Source organism: Dasypus novemcinctus, chromosome 14 (genome assembly GCF_030445035.2).
Source record: "Dasypus novemcinctus isolate mDasNov1 chromosome 14, mDasNov1.1.hap2, whole genome shotgun sequence".
In the NCBI taxonomy this organism is placed as follows: Eukaryota; Metazoa; Chordata; class Mammalia; order Cingulata; family Dasypodidae; genus Dasypus; species Dasypus novemcinctus.
Genome location: NC_080686.1, coordinates 7,890,809 through 7,896,114, shown reverse-complemented (window position 1 = coordinate 7,896,114; position 5,306 = coordinate 7,890,809). Strand labels below are relative to the sequence as shown.

The following is a 5,306-nucleotide window of genomic DNA, read 5'->3' as shown; positions in this document are numbered from 1 at the left end:
AAAATAAAAGTAAAAAAAATAAAACTATGCTTTGATTTTGAACATTCCATTTTATTCAAAGTAGTAACAGAAATGTTTTTGTTTCTGTAAGGTCCTCATAAATTGGAAGAGAACCCGCGTCGCGTCCCTCCGGGCCGAGGCTGCAGCCCACGTCCAGGGAGGGCGGAGGGAGGAGGAGGGCGGAGGGGAGGAGGAGGAGGAAGGCCGGAGAGAGGCAGCGCCGGGCGCCGGTCCGCCCAGAGCCGGCCCGCCGCGCGCCCTCCGCGCCCTCCCGCTCCCGCGCCCCGCACCGCCTCGGCCCCGCGCGCCCCGCCGCCCCGCCCGGGCCGCGGGGCGCCCCTGCCCCTGCCCCGATCGGCGCGCTGCGCCCGGGCCGCGCGCTCGCCCCAGCCTGCCTTCCTGCCGCCGTCCCCCGCGCCCGGGCCGCCCGCGTCGCCGTCCCCCTCCTCGGCGTGCGGCGCCCGCGCCCTGCCCGCGCCGCCCGCGCCCCAGCCCCGCCGCCCGCGGCGCCCCGCGCCTGGGAGCCCCCGGCGCCCGCGGACAGCCCGAGCGGGCGAGCGCGCCCTCGCCGGCCCGCGCCCCAGCCCTGTCCCGCGCGCCACCACCGCCACCATGAACAACGGCGCCAAAGCCGAGAAGGACAGCGCGGCGAGCGAGGCCAGCCTGCAGGAGGAAGAGGTCCGGACCCTGTTTGTCAGTGGTCTCCCTCTGGATATCAAACCTCGGGAGCTCTATCTGCTTTTCAGACCATTTAAGGGCTATGAGGGTTCTCTCATAAAGCTCACATCTAAGCAGCCCGTAGGTTTTGTCAGTTTTGACAGTCGCTCAGAAGCAGAAGCTGCAAAGAATGCTTTGAATGGCATCCGCTTCGATCCTGAAATTCCGCAAACACTACGACTAGAGTTTGCTAAGGCAAACACGAAGATGGCCAAGAACAAACTAGTAGGGACTCCAAACCCCAGTACTCCTCTGCCCAACACTGTACCTCAGTTCATTGCCAGAGAGCCATATGAGCTCACAGTGCCTGCACTTTACCCCAGTAGCCCTGAAGTGTGGGCCCCGTACCCTCTGTACCCGGCGGAGTTAGCGCCTGCTCTACCTCCTCCTGCTTTCACCTACCCCGCTTCACTGCATGCCCAGTGTTTCTCTCCTGAGGCAAAGCCCACCACACCTGTCTTTTGTCCACTTCTCCAGCAAATTAGATTTGTCTCTGGGAATGTGTTTGTAACGTACCAACCTCCTGCCGACCAGCAGAGGGAGCTCCCATGTTGAATTTGCTTTTTAGCTCTTTTTCTCCCCCTTTGGCGAAAACTATTTCTTGGCAACCTTTGAGAGATTTCAATAAAAATTTTAATCAGAGTTAAAATGAAAAAAAAAATAAAATAAAATAAATTGGAAGAGAAAGGAAGAAGTGCATTGAAGTTAAAAATTAGATATTTATATAAATTTTTAATAGATTTTTCCATTTTAATAATTTTCTTCACATAGGATTTTAAAACATGCTAACAATATTTGATAATTCATAGTAATCATGGATTATCAAATTAAAATCCAGCGATATGCAAGCAAATAAATTTAAAAATTATTTTCACTCTTTCTTGTTATGTATATGGGTGCCACCAGTTTCTATTTGTTTAATCCTTGCAGGCAATCACTTAGTCCCAAAATGTCTCACCAATAAAGTGGACAGTAAGATAATTTGACTGACTCATATAAGGAATTGTTATGTAGAGATTTGCAGAGACCTTACAGTCTTAGGGAAGAATTTCTTGGTTAAAGAGATGATGTGGAAGAGTAAGAGATCAGAGAACTAAAAAAAAGTGTGGAATGTAGAAATCTAGGAGTGGGGAGGCCACATGAACCCATCCATAGAGTGTGTCTGGGACTTCAGATTCTTCGAGTCTATAATTTAACAGAGAACTTACTAGAAGGGTTCAGTAATATTTTTTAATTCAAGGTCAAATGGGCATAAAACAAGGAAGACATAATAAACAACAATAAAAAGTGTAACAAAATAAAAATATTATAGTAATTAGTGAAGTGGTTTAATAATGAATTTTGGCACACATTATATCACTTCTCTTAACTCTACTTTCCAAAGGAGTGGAATTTTATTCAATAAGAACTACCACTTCAAAATGAAAGCAGCCAGAAAAGAACTTGGAATTCCTCCAGAGTCCAATGTTGGGGGGGAAAAATCATGGGTGAATTTTCTTCAGTGCTTGCATTTTTGTGGCCTACTCAATTTGCTCCACTAGATGTGAATACCATTGAGATGCTGTGGCCTGTTGTGTGGGCTTCTTGGTGATGAGACAGTGTTGTTGTCATCACAGTGCACAGTAGAGTGACTTTGGTTTATAGTCAGCGACACTGTCTTCAATCACCTTTCACTACTGAATTTTTTTAAGGTAATACATACATACATATATATATATATATATATATATATATATATATATATATATATATATATATAAAACTCCCACTTTAACCATTTTAAAATGCATTACTACAATGCAGAGGTATTGATTACATTTGCAATATTGTGCTACCATCACCACCATACATTACCAAAATTTTTCATTGCCCCAAACAGAAATTCTACACTCAATTAGCAATAAAATCTCCATTTCCTCCTCCACCCAACTCCTGATAACTTCCAATCCATTTCTACCTTGATGAACTTTCTTATACTAGATATTTCATATAAGGGGAACCATACAATATGTGTCCTTTTGCATCTGGCTTATTTCATTCAGTGTGATGTTTTCAGGGTTCATCCATGTAGCAGAAATTCCTTCCTTTTTATTGTTGAATGATATTCCATTTTATGGATATACCACTTTTTGTTTATCCATTCATCTATTGATGGACATTTGGGTTGCTTCCACTTCTTGTTTGCCATGGAGAATGGTGCTTTGGGTATTCATGTAAAATATCTGTTTGAGTTCCTGCTTTCAAATTTTGAGATATACATAGAAGTGGAATTGCTGGTAATATGGTAATTCTGTGTTTAACTTTTTGAGGAACCACCAAACTGTTTTCTAAAATGGCTATATTTTATATTCTTACTTAAAACATATAAGGCTTCCAATTTATCCTATTTTTTTTTTTTAATGATAGCCATACTAGCAGATGCCAAGTGGTATTTCATTGTGGTTTTGATTTACATATCCCTTATGACTACTGATGTTGAACATCTTTTCATGGGCTTATTGGCCATTTGTGTATCTTCTTTGGAGCAATGTCTATTCAAATGCTTTGCACATATTTTTTTGCATTGTTTTTGCCCTTGAGGTAAAGGGGTTCTTTATATATTTTGGAAAGGGTCAACTCGGACCAGCAGAATATCTCAGTCTACATATAATACCAGGAGTTAAAAATGCTTTTTGACCTGAATAAAAGGGGGAAATGGAAAGGACAAATGAGTTTATATGGCTATGAGTCTCCAAAAAGAGCCGGGAGGTTATCAGAGGGGTTGCCCTTATGCACACCTCAGCAGAGTCCCAGAGACAGATAAAGTAGATACAACCTCAGGTATTGGTTCTTCTGAGGGCTACAGAGACCCACAGGGTCTATGATCATGGCAGATGGAGTTCATTGCCATGTCAGTTGGCCCCACTTTGGAGTTTGTGTTTCTGTGTGATGGAGCTGGACTCAGATGTGATCTTTGTCCACAAGTCTCTCCTGTTACTTTTACCTGAACTGTAGCTGGTGCTGGGGTTAATGTATACTCAGGGGACCTGAATCTCTGGACAGACCATGTGATAGCCAGGCCCTAAGCCTCAACAGACTTGCAACTCCTACACTCTGGTTTATTGGACTTACCCCACACAGCTAACATGGAGGTGAAGAATGTCAACCACCATAACAGGGAGCCAAGACTGCCTACAACTGAAAGCAGGAGAATTGCATCCAGCACCCCTGGGGAATCTAAGCCCCCACTTGATATAGATGTAGAGTGGACACAACCATTCTAAGGTCCACAGGATGGAGGAATAGAGTATGGATTAGAGTGGACTTACTGATATTCTATTCATGAACTATTGTGATTAGTAATCGAAGAAAATGTGGCATTGGTGTGGAGAAAGTGGCCATGGTGGCTGCTGGGGGTAGGGAGTGGGAGGAAGAGATGTGATGTCGGGGCGTTTTCGGGACTTGGAGTTGTCCTGGGTGGTACTGCAGGGACAGTTAACAGACATTGTATGTCCTCCCATGGCCCACTGGGTGGACTGTGGGAGAGTGTGGGCTATGATGTGGACTATTGACCATGAGGTGCAATGGTGCTCAGAGATGTATTCACCAAATGCAATCAAAGTCTCATGATGATGGAGGAGGTTGTTATGGGGGGAGGAGTGGGGTGAGGGAGGTGGGGAGTATATGGGGACCTCATATATTTTTAATATAACATTAAAAAAATAAATAAAGACAAAAAAATAAAACTGTTCTCAGAAGTATGATTTCAAAATATTTTCTCCCATTCTGGAAGTTGCGCCCTTAGATGCAGCCAAGTCTTTAATTTTGATGGTGTCCAATTTTTTGTTTTATTGTTCATACTCCTGTCATTATATCCAAGAATCCATCATCAAATCCTAGGTTATGCAGATTTTTTCCTATATTATCTTCCATGAGTTTTACAGTTTTAGCTCATACATTCAGGTCCTTAATCCATTTCAAGTTATATATATGTGTGTATATATACATATATATGTATATATATGCATATATGTTGAGGTAGGGGGTCCACCTTCATTTTTTGCACGTGGACTCTCAAATTATATCCCATCAATTTTTATGTCCATCCTTATGCAACTACTACAGTTTTGATTACGATTTCTTCATAGGTTTTTAATTAAAAAAATTTTTTTTTGGAGTAAAAAGGCTATTTGCTGTTTTTAAGTTCATTTGAGCTGCAAAGATTATTTCCCCTTCCCTGTTTTTAGGATTTTCTGTATTCCCCCATTCAATCTTGGCTGCCAAACCAGACAGACAGAAAGCGCGAGGACTTCTTTTTCTTGCATCTGTAGTGGAAACCTTAGCAGCAGACAGGAACTGCTCCAGGGCTGTCAGAGGTGCATTAAAAAAGAATTTTTTTGAGGTACCGGGGCTGGGGATTGAACTCGGGACCTCATATGTGGGAAGCTGGTGCTCAACCACTGAGCCACATCAGCTCCCCTGAGTTGGTTTCTTCATTCATTTGCTTGTGGTTTTTTAAGGAGACACTGGGAACCAAACCCAGGACCTCCCATATGGGAAGAAGGTGCTCAAGTGCTTGAGCCACATCCACTCCTCCATAGGAGTAAGTT

At 43.7% G+C, this 5,306-nt stretch overlaps 1 non-coding gene and 1 pseudogene across 1 annotated transcript; one reads left to right on the top strand and one right to left on the bottom strand.

The window, feature by feature from the left end:
* The first annotated feature begins 584 nt into the window (after positions 1-584).
* LOC131273236 (RNA-binding protein with multiple splicing pseudogene) lies at positions 585-1,393 on the top strand (annotated as a pseudogene).
* A 3,554-nt stretch (positions 1,394-4,947) lies between these two features.
* LOC111760059 (small nucleolar RNA SNORA31) lies at positions 4,948-5,078 on the bottom strand. Its single transcript, XR_002793857.1, has one exon. It is a non-coding gene; the product is annotated as a small nucleolar RNA SNORA31 (small nucleolar RNA).
* Positions 5,079-5,306: the final 228 nt, after the last annotated feature.